A 26,837-nucleotide genomic window follows, 5' to 3' on the forward strand; every position below is an offset into this window, starting at 1 on the left:
TCCTGTAACTCCATTGTATCTGGGAAGAAACTACCTTGCTTTTCATTTTACAGGCTCATAGATGGAAGGGACTTGCCTCGTCTCACAGGAGACTTTGGACTTGGACATTTGAGTTAAAGCTGGAATGAGTTAAGACTTTGGGAGACTGTTGGAGGGCATGATTGTGTTTTGAAAAGTGAGGAGATGAGATTTGGAGGGGCCAGGTGTGGTATAATATGCTTTGGCTGTATACCCACCCAAATCTCATCTTGAATTTTAGTTCCCATAATCCCTCCATGTTGTGGGAAGGACCACGTGAACACAGTTGAATCATGGGGGCAGTTTACCCCATTCTGTTCTCATGATAGTCAGTTAGTTCTTTCAAGATCTGATCAGATGGTTTTATAAGGGGCTTACCCCTTTGGTTGGCACTCCTTCTTCTCCTTCCTACCACCATGTGAAGAAGGACATGTTTGCTTCCTGTTCCACCATGAAGGTAAGTTTCCTGAAGTCTACCCAGTCCTGTGGAATTGTGAGTCAATTAAACTTCTTTCCTTTATAAATTGCACAGTCTCAGGTATGTCCTTATAGCAACCAGAGAATGAGCTAATATGCTACATATGCAGAATGTTCAGAATTTCTGTGTGTAAGACATCTGTCATAATCTACATAGTAGTTTCATTCTACATTCTTAACTCTTTTATAAATGTTACTTGGTTTTCATTATGGCCACTCTTACTTTCATTTTTTATTCTGGAAGGCAGAATTTATCAATCAGATTCATAGATAATAAGGTTCTTTGCTCACATAAGACTTCAATAATTCTCAAGGTACAAGTAGAAAGAAACATGAATTCACAAATAGATAACATACATTCAGGAAAAATAAACATGGGTACATGGGTAAATCGCACCATATATTTTAGCTCCTCATGGGACAAAACTGCCTTGGGACAGAGAGTTTGAAGACTTACTGTATGAGGACACCTTTTAATATGACAAAAGGGTGTATTGACAGACAATTGAAAGTAGTTGTATTTTTTTTAAATTATACTTTAAATTCTAGGGTACATGTGCACAACATACAAGTTTGTTACATATGTATACATGTGCCACGTTGGTGTGCTGCACCCATTAACTCGTCATTTACATTACGTATATCTCCTAATGCTATCCCTACCCCCCGCCCCCACCCCACATCAGGCCCCAGTGTGTAATATTCCCCTTACTGTGTCCAAGGGATCTCATTGTTCAATTCCTACCTATGAGTGAGAACATGCGGTGTTTGGTTTTCTGTTCTTGTGATAGTTTGCTGAGGATGATGGTTTCCAGCTGCATCCATGTCCCTACAAAGGACACGAACTCATCCTTTTTTGTGACTGCATAGTATTCCATGGTGTATATGTGCCACATTTTCTTAATCCAGTCTATCACTGAGGGACATTTGGGTTGATTCCAAGTCGTGGCTATTGTGAATAGTGTTGCAATAAACATACGTGTGCATGTGTCTTTATAGCAGCATGATTTATAATTCTTTGGGTATATACCCAGTAGTGGGATGGCTGGGTCAAATGGTATTTCTAGTTCTAGATCCTTGAGGAATTGACACACTGTCTTCCACAATGGTTGAACTAGTTTACAGTCCCACCAACAGTGTAAAAGTGTTCCTATTTCTTCACATCCTCTCCAGCACCTGCTGTTTCCTGACTTTTTAATGATTGCCATTCTAACTGGTGTGAGATGATATCTCCTTGTGGTTTTGATTTGCATTTCTCTGATGGCCAGTGATGATGACCATTTTTTCATGTGTCTGTTGGCTGTATAAATGTTTTCCTTTGAGAAGTGTCTGTTCATATCCTTTGCCCACTTTTTGATGGGGTTGTTTTTTTCTTGTAAATTTGTTTGAGTTCTTTGTAGGTTCTGGATATTAGCCCTTTGTCAGATGAGTAGATTGCAAAAATTTTCTCCCATTCTGTAGGTTGCCTATTCACTCTGATGGTAGTTTCTTTTGCTGTGCAGAAGCTCTTTAGCTTAATTAGATCCCATTTGTCTATTTTGGCTTTTGTTGCCATTGCTTTTAGTGTTTTAGACATGAAGTCCTTGCCCATGCCTATGTCCTGCATGGTATTACCTAGGTTTTCTTCTAGGGTTTTTATGGTTTTAGGTCTAACATTTCAGTCTCTAATCCATCTTGAATTAATTTTCGTATAAGGAGTAAGGAAAGGAACCAGTTTCAGCTTTTTACTTATGGCTGGCTGATTTTCTCAGCACCATTTATTAAACAGGGAATCCTTTCCCCATTTCTTGTTTTTGTCAGGTTTGTCGAAGATCAGATGGCTGTAGATGTGTGGTATTATTTCTGAGGGTTCTATTCTGTTCCATTGGTCTATATCTCTGTTTTGGTACCAGTACCATGCTGTTTTGGTTACTGTAGCCTTGTAATACAGTTTGAAGTCAGGTAGCGTGATGCCTCCAGCTTTGTTCTTTTCACTTAGGATTGTCTTGGCAATGCAGGCTCTTTTTTGGTTCCACATGAACTTTAAAGCAGTTTTTTCCAATTCTGTGAAGAAAGTCATTGGTAGCTTAATGGGGATGGCATTGAATTTATAAATTACCTTAGGCAGTATGGCCATTTTCATGATATTTTGATCCTTCCTATCCATGAGCATGGTATGTTCTTACATTTGTTTGTGTCCTATTTTATTTCACTGAGCAGTGGTTTGTAGTTCTCCTTGAAGAGGTCCTTCACATCCCCTGTAAGTTGGATTCCTAGGTATTTTATTCTCTTTGAAGCTATTGTGAATGGGAGTTCATTCGTCATTTGGCTCTCTGTTTGTCTGTTATTGGTGTATAAGAGTGCTTATGATTTTTGCACATTGATTTTGTATCCTGAGATTTTGCTGAAGTTGCTTATCAGCTTGAGGAGATTTTGGGCTGAGACGATGGGGTTTTCTAAATAGACAATCATGTCATCTGCAAACAGGGACAATTGGACTTCTTCTTTTCCTAATTGAATACCCTTTATTTCTTAGTCTTGCCTGATTGCCGCGGCCAGAACTTCCAACACTATGTTGAATAGGAGTGGGGAGAGAGGGCATCCCAGACTTGTGCCAGTTTTCAAAGGGAATTTTTCCAGTTTTTGCCCATTCAGTATGATATTGGCTGTGGGTGGGTCATAAATAGCTCTTATTATTTTGAGATACATTCCATCCATACTGAATTTATTGAGAGCTTTTAGCATGAAGCACTGTTGAATTTTGTCAAAGGCCTTTTCTGCATCTATTGAGATAATCATGTGGTTCTTGTCTTTGGTTCTCTTTATATGCTGGATAATGTTTATTGATTTATGTATGTTGAACCAGCCTTGCATCCCAGGGATGAAGCCCACTTGATCATGGTGGATAAGCTTTTTGATGTGCTGCTGGATTTGGTTTGCCAGTATTTTATTGAGGATTTTTGTATCGAAGTTCATCAGGGATATTGGTCTAAAATTCTCTTTTTTTGTTGTGTCTCTGCCAGGCTTTGGTATCAGGATGATGTTGGCGTCATAAAATGAGTTAGGGAGGATTCCCTCTTTTCCTATTGATTGGAATAGTTTCAGAAGGAATGGTACCAGCTCCTCCTTATACCTCTGGTAGTATTCGGCTGTGAATCTGTCTGGTCCTGGACATTTTTTGGTTGGTAGGCTATTAATTATTGTCTCAATTTCAGAGTCTGCTATTGGTCTATTCAGGGATTCAACTTCTTCCTGGTTTAGTCTTGGGAGAGTGTAAGTGTCCAGGAAATTATCCCTTTCTTCTAGGTTTTCTAGTTTATTTGAGCAGAGGTGTTTATAGTATTCTCTGATGGTAGTTTGTATTTCTGTGGGGTCAGTGGTTATATCCCCTTTATCATTTTTTATTGCGTCTATTTGATTCTTCTCTCTTTTCTTCTTTATTAGTCTTGCTAGTGGTCTTTCAATTTTGTTGATCTCTTCAAAAAACCAGCTCCTGGATTCATTGATTTTTTGGAGGGTTTTTTGTGTCTCTATCTCCTTCAGTTCTGCTCTGATCTTAGTTATTTCTTGCCTTCTGCTAGCTTTTGAATGTGTTTGCTTTTGCTTCACTAGTTCTTTAAATTATGATTTTAGGGTGTCAAGTTTAGATCTTTCCTGCTTTCTCTTGTGGGCATTTAGTGCTATAAATTTCCCTCTACACACTGCTTTAAATGTGTCCCAGAGATTCTGGTATGTTGTATCTTTGTTCTCATTAGTTTCAAAGAACATCTTTATTTTCGCCTTCATTTTGTTATGTACCCAGTAGTCATTCAGGAGCAGGTTGTTCAGTTTCCATGTAGTTGAGTGGTTTTGATTGAATTTCTTAGTCTTGAGTTCTAGTTTGATTGCACTGTGGTTGGTCTGAGAGACACTCTGTTATAATTTCTGTTCCTTTACATTTGCTGAGGAGTGCTTTACTTCCGACTATGTGGTCAATTTTGGAATAAGTGTGATGTGGTGCTAAGAAGAATGCATATTCTGTTGATTTGGGGTGTAGATGTCTATTAGGTCTGCTTGGTGCAGAGTTGAGTTCAATTCCTGGATATCCTTGTTAAGTTTCTGTCTCATTGATCTGCCTAATGTTGACAGTGGGGTGTTAAAGTCTCCCACTATTATTGTATGGGAGTCTAAGTCTCTTTGTAAGTCTCTAAGGACTTGCTTTATGAATCTGGGTGCTCCTGTATTGGGTGCAGATATATCTTTAGGATAGTTAACTCTTCCTGATGAATTGATCCCTTTACCATTATGTAATGGTCTTCTTTGTCTCTTTTGATCTTTGTTGGTTTAAAGTCTGTTTTATCAGAGACTAGGATTGCAACCCTTGCCTTTTTTTGTTTTCCATTTTCTTGGTAGATCTTCCTCCATCCCTTTATTTTGAGCCTATGTGTGTCTCTGCAAGTGAGAGGGGTCTTCGGATTACAGCAAACTGATGGGTCTTGACTCTTTATCCAATTTGCCAGTCTGTGTCTTTTAATTGGACCACTTAGTCCATTTACATTTAAGGTTAATATTATTATGTTTGAACTCGATCCTGTCATTATGATATTAGCTGGTTATTTTGATCGTTAGTTGATGCAGTTTCTTCCTAGCATCGATGGTCTTTACATTTTGGCATGTTTTTGCAATGGCTGGTACCGTTTGTTCCTTTCCATGTTTAGTGCTTCCTTCAGGAGTGCTCTTGTAGGGCAGGCCTGGTGGTGATGAAATCTCTCAGCATTTACTTGTCTGTGAAGGATTTTATTTCTCCTTCACTTATGAAACTTAGTTTGGCTGGCTATGAAATTCTGGGTTGAAAATTCTTTTCTTTAAGAATGTTGAATATTTGCCCCCACTCTCTTCTGGCTTGTAGAGTTTCTGCCGAGAGATCTGCTGTTAGTCTGATGGGCTTCCCTTTGTGGGTAACCTGACCTTTCTCTCTGGCTGCCCTTAACATTTTTCCCTTCATTTCAACTTTGGTTAATCTGACAATTATGTGTCTTGGAGTTGGTCTTCTTGAGGAGTATCTTCATGCTGTTCTCTGTATTTCCTGAATTTGAATGTTGGCCTGCCTTGCTAGGTTGAGGAAGTTCTCCTGGATAATATCCTGCAGAGTGTTTTCCAACTTGGTTCCATTCTCCACATCACTTTCAGGCACACCAATCAGACGTAGATTTGGTCTTTTCACATAATCCCATATTTCTTGGAGGCTTTATTCATTTCTTTCTACACTTTTTTCCTCTAAACTTCTCTTCTCACTTCATTTCACTCATTTGATCTTTAATCACTGATAATCTTTCTTCCAGTTGATTGAGTCAGTTACTGAAGCTTCTGCATTTGTCACATAGTTCTCAAGTCATGGTTTTCATCTCTATCAGTTCGTTTATGGACTTCTCTGCATTGGTTATTCTAGTTACCCATTCTTCCATTCTTTTTTCAAGGTTTTTAGTTTCTTTGCACTGGGTATGTAGTTCCTCTTTTAGCTCTGAGAAGTTTGATTGACTGAAGACTTCTTCTCTCAACTCGTCAAAGTCATTCTCCATACAGCTTTGTTCCGTTGCTGGCAATAAGCTGCGTTCCTTTGGAGGGGGAGATGCACTCTGATTTTTTGAATTTTCAGCTTTTCTGCCCTGCTTTTTCCCCATCTTTGTGGTTTCATCTACCTTTGGTCTTTGATGATGGTGACGTCCTGATGGGGTTTTGGCGTGGGTGTTCTTTCTGTTTGTTAGTTTTCCTTCTACCTGAGAAGAGAGAGGATTTGAGCACTATGCCTGCCTTCCTCCATCCTCTTCCTCCACAGTGTTTAAATCCATTAGAGATCATAGTCCTTGTCCATACCAACATAGGATTCAGGAAAACCAGTGACGGTGAGCATTTTTTCATGTGTCTATTGGCTGCATAAATGTCTTCTTTTGAGAAGTGTCTGTTCATATCCTTCACCCACTTTTTGATGGGGTTGTTTGATATTTTTCTTGTAAATTTGTTTAAGTTCTTTGTAGATTCTGGATATTAGCCTTTTGTCAGATGGGCACATCATCACTGGTCATCAGAGAAATGCAAATCAAAACCACGATGAGATACCATCTCACTCCAGTTAGAATGGAGATCGTTAAAAATTCAGGAAGCAACAGGTGCTGGAGAGGATGTGTAGAAATAGGAACACTTTTACACTGTTGGTGGGATTGTAAACTAGTTCAACCATTGTGGAAGACAGTGTAGCGATTCCTCAAGGATCTAGAACTAGAAATACCATTTGACCCAAACATCTCATTACTGGGTATATACCCAAAGGATTATAAATCATGCTGCTATAAAGACACATACACACGTATGTTTATTGTGGAAGTATTCACAATAGCAAAGACTTGAAACCAACCCAAATGTTTATCAGTGATAGACAGGATTAAGAAAATGTGATAGACTGGATTAAGAAAATGTGGCACATACACACCATAGAATACTATGTAGCCATAAAAAAGGATGAGTTCATGTCCTTTGTAGGGACATAGATGAAGCTGGGAACCATCATCCTCAGCAAACTATCACAAGGACAGAAAACCAAACACCGCATGTTCCCACTCATAGGTAGGAACTGAACAATGAGATCACTTGGATACAGGGTGGGGAACATCACATACCCAGGCCTGTCAAGGGGTGGGGGGCTGAGAGGGATAGCATTAGGAGAAATACCTAATGTAAATGATGAGGTGATGGTTGCAGCAAAGCAACATGGCACACGTACACCTGTGTAACAAACCTGCATGTTGTGCACATGTGCCCTAGAACTTAAAGTATAATAAAAAATATACATATATTTTTTTAAAAAATCCCATTTATCCAATTACAGTGGATAAATGCCACCAACTAAGAACCTATTAAGTCAGTAAAGAAAATGTTCATTATACGCTTAGTTCTAATTTCACATGATCTTATTAATTCTTTTATAATTATAGAATTAAAAAAAAATCAAACTAGTATGTATTTGCTGAAAATATTTCTTAAAATTATTGACTGTGATATATCTGACTTTGCTCATAACTGTATTTTTATTTTTTAAAAAATGTTATTTTCAATTGCCATTTATTATGAAATTTGCAACAGAGCACTGGTTTCTGCATCTCCACTTGGTTGAACATCAGTATTATGCCTTTAAGTATGTCTATACTTAGCATTTAAAATAGAAAATACTTCATATTGAAATTAACATAACACATATTTCAATTTAACTGCCATTATAACTTACCTAATTATGACTAACTCCATGGTATGTATGCAATATCCAAATAAGCATATTGAAATGTTTTCCTCGATGTTTAGAAAAAATATATGTTATATGAATCAGTCTGTTGACATTGAGTATGTTGCTAATGAGTTTATGTTTAATAACAGAAACAATACACACGCCTAACAACTGCAATGTAACAACAGCTAACTTGATGCAATGGTTAAAGTAAAAAAATTCCTATGATACAGTAAGACGTTTCTAACAAAAATGTTTTATACTGCTTTGAGGTTTAAGTTAAAATTAATTAAAACGTAAAAGTCAGTGTTTTGATCATATTTGCTATATATTTCATGGACTCAACAGCTGCTTGGTGTCAGTGCCTATGATATTAGAGAACACAGTTGTAGAGCAACCAGCAGTGATTTTTATGAGTGGCATTTGATGAATTGCATGGAAGTAGGCTAACTACAAGGAAAAACAAGTGGAGAAGTTCAAAGGCATTGTTTTGTAACATGTGTATTTGCAGTATCTTTGAAATTCCCTCATTACTTCTGGTCAAAGACTTCTGGTCTTTGACCAGAAGTAATGAGGGAATTTCAAAGATTGTTTTTGTTTGCTTTTATATGCCTGCTTTAAACTCTATGTTTCCCATTCAAAATGTCCTAAGTGAAAAGATATTCTTCATAAACAAATCTGTATTGAATGATAACTACGCCAAACACCGTTAGAAGCCATATATCTTATATCTTGTAAACATCTAATTTAGGCAATTGATTTACTTAAAGTGTTTCCTACCCTTTGCAATGATTCTACCTGTAGAATTTCAAGTCAAATGCTGGCATGGGAATACATGTATCTGCTTTCCATTTACAATTTTGTCACAAGCCACTTGTATCACTTTGGAGAAATCACGTGAAATTGATTCTCAATGCTACTGTGACACAAAGCCTGGGATTACTTATTTATGGCAAGATATTGCCTTCCTTTCTCCTATCCCCAAAATTGGTCAATTTTATACAAGCATAAAAAACACATACGAAAAAAAATTGACTCCTTTGTGATAATACACAGCTAGTTGTTGACCTGTGACTTATAAAATAAACCTGAAAAAGTCACTTGAGATTTAAAGCATGTTCCTTAAATAAGTTGGAATACATTGTTTTCTTTAATTCTCTACAGTATCACCTGAATTTCTGTGCCAGTGATTAAACAAGAAAAAAAAGTTTTAAACACAGCATTCATAAATGATTAGTTCAAAACCAGGTAGGATTATCCAGGTGAAAAATCTATATTTTTGCAATTTTAATACACAGGGACACGATCACAATTATATGCAAGTCATTAGCCCACACGTTATCTATCAACTTCTTTCTCAATGTGGCTCTAAAGCTGCCCTTGTCAGAAAATGAATAAACTGTCTAGAAGTTTGAAACTATGGCCGCTCACAGACCTTGATCTGAGTTCCAACTGCATCATATAATATCAAATTCCCTTGCATTGTACAAAGATGGTTGTTATTGCAAATGCGGTTTTGATCAGCAAATAAATGCCTTCCTCCATCAGAAGAAAGATGGTATCACACTTAAACTTGCAAAATGGTTTTGCGTTCTTTTTTTTTTTTTTTTTTTTTTTTTGAGACGTAGTCTCCCTCTGTCGCCCAGGCTGGAGTGCAGAGGCTGGATCTCAGCTCATTGCAAGCTCCCCCTCCCGGGTTCACGCCATTCTCCTGCCTCAGCCTCCCAAGTAGCTGGGACTACAGGCGCCCGCCACCTCGCCCAGCTATTTTTTTTTTTTTTTTTTGTAGTTTTTAGTAGAGACAGGGTTTCACCATGTTAGCCAGGATGGTCTCGATCTCCTGACCTCGTGATCCGCCCGTCTCGGCCTCTTATAGAGGAAATCATGTGTTTTAGGGGCAAGAACACCATTGGGAATTAGAAAACTGCTTATACTCCTGGCCTTATTGCTGACATGCTGTTTGGCATTAACACCAAACTTCCCACCGCCTCACATTGCTCATGTGTGTAATGAGTTATCTGTTACACCACTGGTATCTGCTTAACAGGGATGATACGAGAATTAATTAAAGGAGTCTTTAATCTGCTTATGGCTGCTCTAGAAAATATATTTTAAAATAAGTAAATGAAAGTTACTTAGTAGTTGAACTGCTTTATAAAGATTCTCAGAAGTGATATTTTTGATTTAATGGATTCCAAAAGGAGCTACGAAAATTCAAAGACTCTCCCCATTGAGTGAAGGAAGGCACTGATTATGGAACTATAGCACTGTACGGTGTTCTGCTCTCCATGGACACGCTACTACTCACCAGCCTGCTGTTACCACAATGACTCAAGATAAAAGGAAAAATGATTCAGGATAAAAGGTAAGCATCTGCTCTTCCATAGAGAAATGAAGATAACCAAATTAACCAAGCATACCTGAGTAGATGATAATTGCACTCAAAGGATAAAAAACACCTTGCTTTGCTGGAAATCCTAATAGATGGTGCAAAACTCTGTTGCCTATCACATGAAATTAGGCCTTATGTTGAAATTCAGTGATTAAACATCCTGCTTTAAAGATGTATACTTTTTGAAAACACAATAAACACATAAATTGTAATTATAATTTAGTGTAATGTAACTGCCATTATAATTTTTAAACATGTTGGAAAAAAACACAATACAATGAAAAATTATATTAGGGTAAACAAGTGTTATACAGCTTAAGTACAGTTGGAAGGTCTGGAATATACAATAAATCATTGTTATTCTGTTTTGTGCTGCTATAACAGAATACCTGAGACTATGGAATTATAATGAATAGAAATTTACTGGCTCATGCTTCCAGAGGCTGGGAGGTCCAGGACTGATGGGTTAGCATCTGGTAAAGATTTTTTTGCTATGTCATTCCATGGTAGAGGGTAGAAGAGCAAGAAAATTCAAGACAGAAGTAAAAGAAGCCACACTTCCCCTTTTATAACGTACTCATTCCCACACTAATGAACCCATTCCTGAGGTAACAGCATGAATCCATCCACTCCTCCTTCATGAACTAATCACCTCTCATTTGGCTCCATCTCCCAACACCGTTGCAATTGCGCATTAAGTTTTAAAGGCATGCTTTTTCAGGAGGATACATTCAAATCATAGGCATCACATATAGCCTCACTTTATGAATAAGTCTAGACATATCCAGACAATTCTATAAGCCAGGCCCCACAGGTAACTTTATAATGTAGTGAGTCATGCCCCCTGCACCTCCATGAAATTCTGACTCAATCTTTAACATAACAGAATGTTTAGAAGAGGCCTAACATTTTAACATATACTACTATACTAATGCTTAAGTGAAACACAAAATGTACTGAACTAATATTCAAAATATACACAATACGATACTTATGAAACTGAATAACAGATACGAATCCTGAATCTTTGAATTTGTATTTTACAAATGAACAATGCTTATGCATGTGGAAATCTGCAAAAGACATAGAGTTGGCAAATCTGAGTTTTCATCTTGAATTTGACAAGTGAACTCCGTGATCCTGGGCATGTCAAGTTTTGTCACTTAAAAAACGACAAAACTGTCTTCCAGTTCCAACTAAAAATCTCTGAATTAGATATAAACTTCATTTTTTTCTTAAGTCACAAATTAAAACACAATGCTTACTTGATAGATTATAAAGAGGAAGGTATCAAATACATTGTAAAAACTAATGTCATACTCTGTTAATGTTTTAAAACATTTAAAAATGTTCAAATTATGCAATTACTAAGCTGACAAAGTGCTAGCCAGTTTTTATAAAATCACACGATTTAAATATTAGTAATAATAAATCCATATATGAAGCAAATTCTTAAATTTGACAACAAATAATAGTCTTCCCCCTCGTTTATTCCTTCTGCTCAGAAACATTTAGTTTAATAAGTAAGATCCTTTAAGATGTTCTTTTAGCATATTTAAATTAGTAATCTTTTTTTGTCATTATTTACACTAACTCAAAATTAATCAATTAAAACTATGTTTATTCAGAGGGTAACTTTGTAAAGCAAAATGAACCAAGCAATGACAAAATAAAAACAAACAGAAATAGAAATATCAGAAACATCCAGACATGCTTTATTTCAACTAACATTAGATAACCACTTACTCTGTGTTAGACCCCATTATAGGCACTTTATATTTATTGCTTTCTTAAATCCTCATAACTCAAAGATGTAGCCATTGTCATTATGTCAATTACACAGATAACACAAAGGCATGAAGAAGTTAAGAAATGCTTAAGCACACCCACCTTCCAAGTGGCAAAGTCAGGATTCATAGCCAGGAATTTGAGTACTAGAGTCTATGTTCTATACCACCCTGTAGCCTTTCAGTAAATGTAATTTGGTTTGGGAAGCAATAAATAGATCAGCTTGGCATAATTATAGAAAATATGAGATGGGAATCAGAATTAGAGTTTGTCACTAGGTGCTAGGACAAGGGGTTTGGATTTAATTTGATAAAACACGAGAATTATTGAAATTTTCCAAGCTGAGGCACGATACGGTAAGAGCAGAGTTTCAAAAGATCCATCTGGCAGTAGTGTGCACTGTGTGTTAGAGAGATCTTTCAAGTTAGGAAGTTCTCATGATTGTGAAAATGAGTGGGCAGTGATGAGGAAATGGAAAGCCGGTGTACGAAATGTGAGGCGGCACTGTGAAAAAATGACTAAGACATGACAACTGATGAACAACGGAAGAGAAGCAAGAGAAACATGAAAGTTCGACAGTTTTGAGTTCGATGGACTTGGAAACGCATGATGCCATCACAGAGAAAAGCTATCAAAGCACAATTAGATGGGAATCATTCAGGGAGGGATGACTTCAATTTGAGGTTTGCTAACAGACCTTAAAACCTCAGTTTAGCATTACGAAGTTCTGAGGATAAAATAGTGAGTTTCTACCTAACATCTTTTTCTGGGTAGAGGTGGTTAGTAAGACACTATTACAAATTTTCAAAAACTAAACTGCATAGAATTTTCTGAAATGCCACTAAAATCTATATTTGGATTCTTTATATAAGAAGAGAAAATTCTTGTTCAAAGAAATAAAATTCAAGTAAACCTGGATACTTTCCCAGAAAAAAAAAAAATGCCATTTTAACAGGGTGAAGAAAAATTTGTAGACTTTTTTTTTTTAGGTAACAGAACTACCTTGATACTTCATATTGTATACACAGTGTCTCCATCTGTAGCTTTACACTTGCCAAGCCAAATAATTTGAGATAAAGTACTTTAAAAATGCAAAGACAAAACTAAGAATCTTATATATATATGTATATTATGTACATGTATGTATATATGTACACATATACATCTACCATTTCATATATTTGTTGTATGTGATATTCATGTATAAATATACTTTATATATATACACACACATATGCACACACACTTTTTCAGTATCTGGTGTGTTTCTCTGTGTTATTTTTGCCATTATCATGCTATTACTTTGAGTATTTGCATACTTTGCTGTGATTTCTATATGCATATATTCAGTCTCCATTTCTTTTGTGAAAACATAAAATTTATCGTCCTTTTATCCCTTCCTATTCTCTTTCATCCTAATTTAGTTAATAACGTTATCTTTTTTGATGTGTACCTTTGTGTTCAAAAATATACTTCTGCTTTCACTTTTTATCAACTTTAATAAAATGCCTTTACTTTAAGTGACCATGTATGAGCCAATAAGTAGGCTTATTTTATACTCTATTGTTTCTATTTTTTGTTAGTTGAAGGGTCTTAACACATGACATTTATATGTTATGTATGTAAGTATATGTATGTGTGTATGTATATGTGTGTGTGTGTATGTATATATACATGACTAGTCAAGCACTGAATTTTCTGAAATGTCACCAAACATTTGATTATTGGGAACTGGAAAATTTCTCAGCTCTTTCACCTCTCTGATACTTTAATTCTGAGACATGTTCTACTGCATCCCAGATTTTTCTAACAGGTTTGACCTGGAGTTGACCATAGTGATTACTGTGTCTGTGTGTTTACATATACACATATCTACTCTATCATATATATTGACCATAGGTGAGCATATGCCTATATATAAATGTATAACATATCTGTGTATATATACTATATACGTGCATATATATACACACTTCTAAAATATCTATCATCTATGTATTCTTTTTACATATTTGAAATTTTTCTCTGAGCATTTACCATTTTGTCTTGCCTATACCAGCCTTTTTTGTTCTTAATTTACAGTAGTACTCACTGCTCACCACCAATTTTCTTAATGTAGTTTTCCCAGTGTTTTAAGTGAAATACATCCTCAGTTAGCACCTGGAGTCATCACAAAGCCAGTATTTCCTAGGATACTGTGTGTTCAAAAATATTTTGTTTGATTTGAAGGAAAGGCCAGTGAATTACATAATTGTTGGCTCAAAACTTCTTTTCTTGAGTTTTGTTAGATGTTGTTCAACTGTTTACTAATTTTGAATATTTAATGTCTAATAATCTGATGACAATCTCATTTTATTTTGTTTATATGTGGCATGAGCCTGGGTATGAAAATATTTAATCAAAGTAAAATTTCTAATTTTCTTTTTCAAAAGTGTATTCAGTTGAATATTTTCTGGATTTCTATATATTTGAGAATATTATTCTAATGTATTAATATGACACAATAATTTCAGGTTAATTCTAAGTGAGATTTTGGTATTTCTAAGCATATCTGGTAAATTGACACAAAGAAACCATAGAGACTAATGACTTTTGGAAAATTCATCCCAATGCCAAACAGACCAAGTTTTACATTTGACCTATCAAGCTTGAAGGCAAAAGGAAATTATGAGTAGAACATGGTATATATTACAAATAATTGTCTTTTAAATTGATTACTCTAGAAATGAAGACATGCATACTTAATATATCAGACATAACGTTAATCAAAATTTTTACCCTTTCTGTCACTGGAAGAGGCATTGGATATTTTAACTTTTTTTCTTCTAGTACATTCTGTCATTGTTCTGTCCATGTCAACCTAACACTTTACATTGCCACCTTACGTTTTAATTGCCAGAGCCTTTAACTCTCCCTAAGGATTTTCTCTGGGTTCTTACAGGCAATCTGGAAGTGAATAGGAACTAATAATACACTCCAGGAGCATGAGTCAAACATTGACTAATGGGAAACGGAGAATTTCTCAGCTCTTTCTCCCCTCTGATAGCACAATTCTGAGGCATGTTCTACAGCTTCCCAAATTTTCCTAATAGGTTTGACCTAAAGTTGACCACAGCGATCACTTACTTGATAACATGATCATTTTATAGGCTTCCATGCCTTTCCTCTTTTATCTCACTACAATCAAAAGAGCTGGTACAGGAAGTGGTCCTGAAAAACAGGGCCCTCAGGATGGAATTTTGGAATCTGTTTACTCACCTGCCAGATAGCAACACAGACCCTGTTACTAAGAATGATTAAGAATGGTAATAATGCTTGACTGCCCAATAACCTGAAGGGAATTGGAGTGAAGGTCCTATAAAAAGGAATGGCCTGGCCAATGCAAGCTATTGCATGAAAGACATGGGTTAATTGTTAAGTATGTAAGAATTATGAAATCAGCTGTTAACTGCTAATGAAACGTTTACTGAAGAAAATGGCAGAATCATGGTAGTCAACTATCAACTCAGGGCATGTGTGAAAGCCAGGAAACTTCCATGTCAGTATCCAAAGGGTCTTTCATTTCCAGCAGTTGGAAACGAACTGTGCTGAAAATTGAGTCCAGGATCTAATTGTGACAAGAACAGAGTTCCAAAGAAAGCCAGATTGGCAGCTCTAACAAGACTCCTCCGATAAAGTCAGGAAACCAGTTTGCCTTGGCTAGTAAAAGCGGTCCCATTCCCCTCCAAAAGAATGCCTGGAGACTGTGCAAATTCATTATCTAAGGCAGGTGATCAATGCTTGTCTTCCTCAAGATGTGCTCCTACCTCTCTTCATTGTTTCTGAGGAGTAAGATTAAGACTTGGTATGGCCTGATTGGGAAGCACTTCTATTCCAGAAAAACCGGCACCAAAAGATCACCAAATCTTAGTTAATATATACAAGTGAAGACTGGGAGAACATGCATGAGTATGGATCTCCAGGGTTAGTTACCTTATTGTGCAATGTAAAAGGGACTACTTTAGGTGGGGGAGGGGGAATCGATTTTTACAGTTAGTGAAGGAATTTTGTACATAAATTATACAGAGTTGACAAATTCCCAGCTGTGGTGCCACATTTCTCAATTAGCTTACCTCAATCTGTAATATTATTTTATTTTCTTTCAGGCTGTCTTAGGCTGACAAGGTATTTTTTGCTCCTTCTGTTCTGCATAATCTTATCTTTTCCAATGTTTAGTATTAATTAACATCTAAGGGAGATTATATTTTATCTGGGTTTAAATAATTCTTTCAATTTTACAGCTAAGCTTAGTTTACTAATTTTCACCAAATTAACTCAGTGCAGTCCCCTTTACTCTGCCCTCACAAACTGAATAGTTGCAACTCTTCCCTTGTTTCTAATCCTTCACAACTGAGGATAAACCTGATTCAAAAGTTCTTTGATAATTTTTTGGAGGTGTTCAGTGATTTTTCAGTCTGTGTATGTCATCATCCATTCTGAAGGGGGATATATCTTATTCTTTTGAAATTGAATTAAATATGAGAAGAGCATGACACATATTTTTATATTTGCAACCTGAAATTATATGATCATTAGGACACCTTCAAAACATTAAGATGACTACATTAAAATTTCAAAATATGTATTTACCTGTATCTACTTTTTTTCCTTTTCCAGTAATACTACTCAGAATAAATTAGAAAGAAAAAAGTACTACTTAAAGTAAGGTTTTATTTTGAGAATAACATTATACCTCCTGGCAGTATCTCTTAATCTACAGGTAAATATGCCCCAAAGTCACCTACATGCCATGATCAAAAGAACGAATACTAAGATAAAATCTAAAAAATTCATGCTGCCCTAAATATTATAAGTATACAAGCTTTGCCTTTATAATTACCGAAAAAATTACTTTAACCAACTGATAAAACAGAAAATGGTAATGAAATATTTATTACCAACGATGTGATAGGCAATTACATTTCCAAAAAGAGAAGAGACAAAAGAAAGATAAAAATGCATTACCTGACTACTTTGGGATAGATGTTATTATATATTATTTGATATTCAGAATGATCTATCTAAAGTAGTTTGTATCATTCTCATTGTATGTCAGGAGAAACTGAAGTTCAGAAAGTTAAGTAAGATTAGGTTAACCATTATTAAGCTGGTAGATAATGGTTTTGTTGAAAGACTTTATAACCACAATAGAAGATAGAGATAAAAACAACATGGTAGATACTTCTTGTTTATCATTTATTTATTTTATTTTATCACAGTAAGAATTTTCGAAGGTCAGCGATGTGAACAAGAGTTCTCTGAATACTACAAAGCCTTTGTAAGCATCCTTCTTTGTAAAATTGATTTTCTCCTTCGATCTCACTATTATCACTTGCCAATTGGTGTCTTTTAACTCTCTCCTGCATTTCTCATTCTCAAATTATAAATATGTCAAGATCAAAAAGAATGTCAAATTTATACCATTTCCAGAGGAATTTAAGGGTTCAGTTACTATTAGTTGTTCTTTCTTGGAAAGTGCCACGAAATTAATTTCAAATTTATATTTGTACAAATCATAAAAACAAAAATATATATTTGATGTTTAAATTATATATCAATATACCATCTTCTAAGCGAAGTGTTATTCAGAATCATCATATAACATTTACCTATAGTCTCTTGAAATTAAAAAAAAATTTCTGTAGAAAAGTGTACTTTCTTAAGGAAGAAGCTTTTCCAAACAATATACTATCTTAAGTTGCCTTTTAATAATTCTGAATGTAACAGAAAACAATAAAATTAATATCAGTTTTTATATCATTTTGTCAATTTCAAGTGATCCATTACAAAGATAAATTATGTCTTCTCTTAAAAACACACATTTGTAATATGTGGTTAAGAATATACATTGTTAATTTTTAAAATACTTATTTACCAGATAGAGCTGAGAGCCACTAGAAGGTTTATAAATGTTGAAGAACAATATTCTTTTTATCTTTAATAAATTGTAAACATCATAGAATAAAAAATGAGAGGATGTAAACAGATTAGAAAATACTGAGATATTTTTTAAAAATTTATAAAACAAGGCGTCAAAATTCAGATTGAACGCTAGTATGCTTTAGAAATGAGAAAACAAATATAAAAATTCACAGTCAAATTTTCCATTTTTGCCAAAAAATAGCCTGCTTTAAGAGAATAAATGTTATACATGATGAACTTGAGCATATAGCCCTATTTCTCATAAGAGGGCAGAGAAAAATTGTCACATTTCAACGAGGTCCTTCTCTGGGCAGACATTTCCAGTCAGATCACCAGAAAATAGTGGGGGAAAATACCCAACCAAACAAGCAGATCTGTTTCTTAGCACGGTTCTTAAATTGTCAAGGTATCAATACAGAGGCAAGATGATGACAGAGGCACAAATTGGGATTTTACAGGAGCAATGTGATCATAGAAAATCCTGAGACTTCTGCCTTAATTCTTATTTAATTGCTTTATCTTACCTTCGAGAAAATTCAAATGACATTTCCAAACTCTTAAACAAAAAGACACAATCTTCTCTCCATTAGCATTAGCTCAGGCAAAGAGCTGCATGTAAATAACAATTTGATCAAAAGAACACGTCTCTGCACAAGTCCCTTGACTATCCAAGAAGAAACATTTAAAAAAAAAAAAAAAAAAAAAAACTTTATTTTTTTTAAGAGACAGAGTCTCACTCTGTTGCCCAAGGCTGGAATGCAATGGCGCCATGATAGCTCACTACAGCCTTGAACTCAAGCGATCCTCCTGCCTCAGTCTACCAACTAGGTAGCACTGCAGGCATGTGCCACCATGCTTGGCTAATTTTTAAAACTTTTTGTAGAGACAGCGTCCTGCTACATTGCCCAGGCTAGTCTTGAACTCCTAGCCTCAAGCAATCCTTCCACCTTAGCCTCCCCAAAGAGCTGGGATTACAGGCATCAGCCACTGTGTCCAGCTGGGAACCATTTTCTTTAATGAAAGAGTGGACCCAAAATGTTAAAATAGAGAAAAAGGGAAAAACCTTTATGGTTATGAAAATTTAAGAATTAGGTGGTGATAATTGAGCACATTAGTTCCTTCAGATTTCATATCCAAGAGAAATATTCAATCTTCAGAAAACAGAATACACTCATACAAAAATCACACACACACATAAACACATATATATGCGTATATGTATATGTATATGTATATACTACTCATCCCTACTTACACCCAGCATGAAGTACTACATGATACACACACACATGCGCGCACACACACATACACATTTATACATTTGGAGTAAATATTCTGAAATATATATATTTCCAGAGATAATTTGTTGCATGGAATAATTTCAATGTCTCAGCAAACAGAAGACTACATTCAATGCCAGTATATTCTCGAATTCCTCTGCTTTCAAAGAAAATATACTTTCTTGACTTTGTGATAGAATATTAAAAATTAAATAAACCCTCTAGGAAAGTTGTATAATTAGTAGAAAACACTACATCTAAATTTAATAAAACAACAGAATATGCTAAGATTTAGGACATTATCTTTTAAAAACCTAAAATAAATCGATTTTAATTACAATATTTAAAGCTTCAGAGAATCAGAAGCTCACAAGTTATAAACTAGAATAGAAAGGATAAATGGTTTACTACAAATGACAATTTTAGGAAACTCTCAAAAAGAAGTATGTCATAGTTAAAAAGAGATAACTTTTAATAATCACCATGTTAACATTAAATTTCAATGTAAAACATGCTATTATGAAACACCAAAAACAAATGTTATGATGGACCAATGAAACATATAGATGAACAGTATCTACTTTCAACGCCCCTGAATAGTCAGCATCTTAAAGTTCTCGAAACACTGAACTTTTTAATAATTTATATTTCACACTATGTGCAGGGTTCAGTGGAAGAACCTCAAAATTCCACAAATAATTAATTCTAAGAAAGCTGAAGTTATAAGGGGAGATAAAAATTTAGAGAACTGTGAGACTTTATTTTGCTTTTTAAAATCTTCCTTAAAGTAATTGCAACTGGGAAGATTAGTTGATCCCTGGAAGTTGGAAAATGCAGTTCTTTTCACAGAAAGGGAAGACAGTGGATTTCAGAACTATAAAAGTCTGAAAAAATGAGTAGTGAATAGTTGGCAAGGGAATCTGTGAATACTAGGAATCTGCCAGCACTATTTTATTTTCTTTTTGGGAATGTATCATTCAACTAGAGAAATAGATGAATGCTGTATTTTTGTGAGTTAATTAGCTATTTCTGCATAACAATTCATTCAATATCCCATTGCTTTAAAAAATAATCATACATTTAGCTCATTTTGGATCAATAACTTAGAGTGAGCTTGCCTAGATGGGTTTTGTTGGCACCTGTGAACTCCTACACATGTCCAGGGGTCAGCTGGATACCACTATTTTCAGCTGGTATCAACAGGAACAGTTAGGCCAGCTGGCATAAGTAGACATAAATGGCATGTTGCAACTCTTCTAAACATGTTCCTCATATCCCTCTAGTAGACTACCCTGGGAATTTTCTTATGGTGAAAGCCTGGGTTCAAGAGAGCAAGGCAAAGTTTGCAGGCAGTTTGCAAGCTCTGTTTGCATCATATTTGCTGACCTCAGTTGGCCAAACCGTTCATATGACTGAGCCTAGAATCAAGAGATGGTTCAGATTATTACAATGGGAAAAATGAATATTGGGCCATCAATGTCATTACTCTATCACACTTCATCCTCTGGCCACACCCCTCTTATATGCAAAATATGCCCCACTTCACCCAGGATCTCTAAAACTTCCTCCAATCGTGCATTAGGCTTGGAGTCCATGATATTATCATGTGCATCGGGTCCAGACGGAGCTCTTCAGATGTGGTTCCTCTAGACGTGAAGAGAAACTAAAAAGCTAACCTATCCAATTCTCACATACCAAACTATGAGACAAGGGTAGGAAGACTGCAATAAATGCCATTATTCGAAAAGAGGGATTTAAAAAAGAAACAGAATAGTAATTGGTTCATAATAATTCTCAAATTCTGCTGCTGAGCCAGTGTTGCAAGATTCTTCTGATCTGGGTGCAGGGAATGTTTCCTGTGCAAGCCTTATTTATGCTTCTTGGAAGTGTCTTTCCAGCCCAAGGTTCTCTATGATTCTTGGTTCCACATTCTGGGATGCCCTTCCCTTTTCCATTTCCTTAGCCACTTTTGAGACTTTATCATAAGTTATACCCTTGGAGCAATATTCTATGACTACTTCCTGTTTGTAGAAATGTTGTGGCCCCAGAGACCATTATGCATTTTGAATAATATAATACTATTTTAAACTAAGATGGCTTTACTTTTCCCAATATAAAACCCTGAAATATTGTGTGGTTTTTCTGTAATGCAATAATGTCCCATTCCATGTCTTTTTGTTAATCCTCCTTAGATTTGTTCAGTTTCTTAGATGGTAATTTGGTTCTATGTGATAATTTTGGTTGTCCTCAGACACTATCTCTTTAAATATTTCTTCTGCCCCATTCTCACGTGTATTACACCGTTTGATATTTTTCCACAGACATTGGCTGCTCTATTTTCCTTGTGTTTGTTTGGTTCTCTCCTTTCTTTTTTCCCTTTGTGTTTCAGTTTAGATCTTTCTTTTGATCTGTCTTCAAGCTGATTAACTCTTACCTTTGTTGCGTCTACCTTGCTGTTAAGGCCATCAAACACATTTTTATTTTATGTATTATATGTCATATCTAGTATATCCATTGCTTCTATTTTTAATAGTTTCTTTTTTGAAGTTTTCTACCTCTTTCTACATATTGTCTGTTTTCCAACTAGATATGTTAGAATTCTTCGTATCATTGTTTTAAAGACCCTTTCTGTCAGTTGTAATTTTTGAGTCATTTCCATATATATTATTGACTGCTTATCTTCTTGGTGATGGTTCTCTTCCACTCTATGGGCTCTTGTGAGGGACCCATTTTCATTTTTCTTATAATTTGGGGGGTACCAGTTATTTTGTATAAAATTAATACTGATGTTAAAAAAAAAAAAAAAAAACCTGCCCAGAGATACTTCCTTATTCTGCTAGGTTGCTAGAGTTAGTAACTTGAATCAATAAGATGTATAGAAGTAGGTCTGAGATTTATTGCAAATTTTGATTCAATTTCCCATTGACTTTTATTATTTTGAGTGCAAGATTAGAAGTATTCCTTCAGTAGGACATGAACACTGATGTTATTCTGATAAACCATTTGTTCTTTACAGCCTGGACCCAGCTTTAGGAATGATGAAATCTTTGCTTCACAGAGAGGCTTTCAGGTTTTGAATAAAGGGAGATTCTGTTCTCCAGTCCTGCTCTTGGCTTGCTCTCACACTGACTTCCTGTCCTGGCCTCTGGGTGTTTCTCTAGCCTCTTGCCCTGTCTCCAGTCTTCCAAGCACAGAGGCCTTACACTTTGTGAGGGGTGAGGAGGATATCTAAGAGAAACTTATCTCAGGTTTTCTGCTTTTAGCCCTCCAACCATGCCTTGGTGAATTTCCCTCAATTCACTTGTACCAGTTCCCACCATCAGTTTCGAGAAGTCTGAAGTGCCTTGGTGGGGTTTACCTTGCCCTGACCCTGGTCTTTTGTGATGCCCCTCCCCAGGCACACACCTGTGGAGAAGAACTGGTAGCTAGGTGCTGACTTACACGATGGTAGCCACTGTTCAGTGTTCCAGCTCAAATACAATCAGTAACATCTCATTTAAATTAAGGGCAGTTCTTTTTACTCCTTCTGTGGTGAATTTCTAGTCCTCGCACCACTGCACCATGGATGAGTTGATGATATCCGTTACGATTCTTTTCTCTCTCGTAAACTGCTTACCACTATTTACAATTCAGTTCATTAACTTTCACCAAAACCTCAGGTTTTTATGGTAAAAAACAAACAAAAGCAACAATGATGTTGTACATCATTGGGCTTATTTTTGGATGTCAGGTATGAGTGATGTTCTTTTGAGATATTTACATTATTGCCAGAAACAAAATATGTAATTAGATATTAATTCATATTTACAGATTTTTTTTTAAAAAAATACAATGGATTGGGAAATCATTAGGAATAAACAGTCATGTGATATGTTATTTATATCTGTGTTATATGCATTTTTCTGACAACCTAGCTTCCACTTAATAAAAAAATCCCAGACACATTATTTTGGTATATTTCATCTTTCTTTCTGATAATCTTAAAAATATATTCTTCTACAAATCATTTTAAGCATTGTATATGAAGAATTCAGTATTCTTGGTAAGGTAATTTAACACGGGGCACAAAGAACTAAAATATACAACAGGCTTCATGCCATCCCCATCTGGGACAGTGTTATCAAAAGGTACAACACATCTCTGATCTCATGAGACTGCTTCCTTCAGTCATTAAATAGCAAGTCATTGCCTACTGAAGTTAGATGCACAAATAGGTTTTGTTGCTTATTTTACACTGAGGAAACATTCAGAAAAAAATAGCAAATACATTTAAAGAATTGTATTGCCTCAATCTGACAATGTGCCATAGTTTTTAGCAATACTTAAACTTAGTTCTATTAGGAGCTAGATATTTAACATAAATACTGAATTCCTTATTTTTATATATATCACTGTAAATTTATATGTAACTACATAGCTTTTTTTTCATGGTGAAATAATTCTATTATTTTATTTTATGCTTTAAATGTGTAATTTTTCCAAAGAATAAGCAGAGCTGAGAGAAGCAGTCTTCCGACTGCAGATTTGTGTTTCTAAGAATCTTATTTAATTAGAAGAATTTTGCTGCAATTGTCCTTTCTCGGGCATTGCAAAGGCTACAAAACAGTTTTAACTCTTCCCACAATTCAGAAAACAAATCTGATTACCATGCAAAATAAAAATAAGTTTAATTCAAGTCTATTCAATTCCACAGGTAATTTTTGGCTTATTTGAATCAATTTTTTCAGTTTGCAACTCAAAAATGAGATTGCAGACAAAATGTTTGCTTAAAAATACTCTGCATGTGATCAGGAGCACCTGTTAATCTGTAGGCAATAAAACCTTCTTTTATATTTACTTATGCATACCTCATCTAAATGTCTGGTAAAATTTATACAGACATCTTAACCACATATATTGGTGTTAACAGGACAAATAGCATATCTTTGAATAACAATTGCTGAGATTTTTATAAAAGGTCTTCTATCTGTAATAGCATGCCAATGATAGAAAGAAGACAGGGACTATGGGTAGGGGGAACTTCTAAAGCAGGGATCCCCAACTCCCAGGCTAAACACCCCATACCGGTCCATGGCCTGTTAGTAACTGGGGTACACAGAAATGAGTGGCAGGCTAGCAAGAGAAGCTTCATCTGTATTCACAGCCATTCCCCATGGCTCACATTACCACCTGAGCTCCACCTCCTGTCAGATCAGCAGTAGCATTAGCTTCTTAGAGGAGCACAAACCCTATTATGAACTGCACATACAAGGGATCTAGGTTGCAACCTCCTTATAAGAATCTAATGCCTGATGATCTGTCACTGTCTCATATTACCCCCAGATGGGACTGTCTAGTTGCAGGAAAACAAGCTCAGGGCTCCCAATTCTAATTATGATGAGTTGTATAATTATTTCATCATATATTGCAATGGAATAATAATAGAAATACAGTGCATAATAAATGTAATGCACTCTAATCATTCTGAAATCATCTCCCCCACTCCTGGTGCATGGAAAAATTATCTTCCATGAAACCGGTCCCTGGTGCCAAAAAGTTTGGGGACAGCTGCTCTAAAGGATCTGGTACATAGACTCCATGAAAAAATTTGAGAAGCCAAGGTCTGGTGTTTCTGGCGAGAGTCGTGGAAAAAGTGGTCACTTAGCTTTTTCAGGCTTAGTCTCAAAGTGGATGATTAAAGTCTTAGCAAATGTATAGAGATTTTCTGGTTCAGAATATTCTGATGATTTATTCAAAAGTATATTATGGAGTCATCTAAGATTTTATTTTGCATAGCAGTGTAGGGCAAGAAATTTAGATAGCTTTATCTGCTCTGACAAGTTTCTGGGTTAAAATGATGTGAAAATAAATATACATGGTGGAACTGATGAGAACATCGTCGTGAAGCCCTAAAGCAAGTATTAACATGAGAAGGAAATAGACTAGGATTTAAAATCTTTACATTCCCCTTACTACTTGTAACACATATTACTCAGATTGAGCCTCATCACTTCTCTTGGGCTATTAGAGTTCAATAAAGATTAGAGGCTTTATATGTAAAATTCTTACTATAATGCCCGGCACATAGTAGAAATGAAGGAGTAGAATTTAGTAAACCTTTCATTGGCTAACGCACATTGACCTGATATGAGGTGGGAATTCTGAACTTAGAGGGCACCATTACAAATTCTTCTTGATCCATATTTGCAGATCATCAATGGAATATAAATGTACAGTATCAAGGAACTATTTTTTGTTAATATAATTGCTTTCTTCGTTAAACTAAGGTATGTTCGTTACTGGTCTAGATGTTTAAACCTAATTACACCATAGCTTTACTGTCTCTGCATTTTAACCTAATTCCTTACTTTGTCTCCTTTCCAAACAGGTACTATAAAAACAAAATCACATAATTCATTTTAAGTCATTAAAATAGATTAAAGAATACATTTCTACAAACCTATCTTTGACATTTGAAGTTTTATTAAATATCATTTAACGAAACTTTTAACCCAAAGTCACGAAAGCAAATTACTTGCAAAGAAATAAATGAATTCAATTATTTTTCTAGGAGCTTTAAAATGCTGGTAGTTTTTAAGCATGAGGATTTTCTATTTCACTTGGAGGTTAAGCAACAAAAGGCAAACAAACATTTATAATTATGATAAAAATGGGAGATTTTTATCTTTTATTAGAATAATAGTATTTTAGAAATCTAAGGCAAAAGATGGAATGACACATATTTGAACTAACGCCAAATAACACTCAATTCACACTTGGGCAGTTTCTCATTTCTTAACCTATCCCAGATATTGTGCCATATTCTTTACATGTATTACTCCAACTAGTTTGTCACTGCACTTGTATGGAATAACTCATTGGAATATTTCTATTTTACAGCTGTGGAGTTCACACTTGTAAAATTCTGTGATTTTAGATCTGAATCAATTCATTCTTTTTTATTTTGGTAAAATACACATAAAATAAAATTCATCTTAAACATGTTGAAAGTTTACAATTTAGTGGTAATAAACATACTCACATTGCTGTGTGACCATCAACACTATCCATCTCTAGGACTTTTTCATCATCTTAAACCCAAACTCTGTACCCATTAAACAACAATTCTCCATTCTTCTCACCTCTAGTGGCTACTGCCCCTAGTAACCACTATTCTGCTTTTCATCTCTTAGTATTTGACGGTTCTGAGTACCTCATATAAATGAAATTATACAACGTTCATCTGTTTGTGTCTAGTTAATTTCACTTAGTATAATGTTTTCAAGGTTCAGTCACACTGTAACATATATCACAATTTGATTCCTTTTTTAAGGCTGAAAAATATTATATTGTATGTATTAGATTTTATTTATCCATTCATCCATTAAAGGGCATTTGTGTTGTTTCCAACTTATGTCTATTGTGATAAAGCAGCTAAGAGCATTTGTGTGCAAATACCTTTTCAGTTCTTTGCTTTCAATCCTTTTGAGCGTATACCTAGAAGTGGAATTGCTGCATCATCTGGTAATTCTATGTGTAAGTTTCAAGGTACCTCTGTACTGTCTTCCACAGCAGCTGCACCACCACATTCCCACCAACAGCGTAAACGCAGTTTCTGCAAATCCTTGTCAACGTTGTCCTTTTCTTTTCTATTTTTAAAATACTAGCTATTCTCATGTGTGCCAGGTGGTATCTTGTGGTTTTGATT

Source organism: Papio anubis, chromosome 8 (genome assembly GCF_008728515.1).
Source record: "Papio anubis isolate 15944 chromosome 8, Panubis1.0, whole genome shotgun sequence".
Lineage (NCBI taxonomy): Eukaryota > Metazoa > Chordata > Mammalia > Primates > Cercopithecidae > Papio > Papio anubis.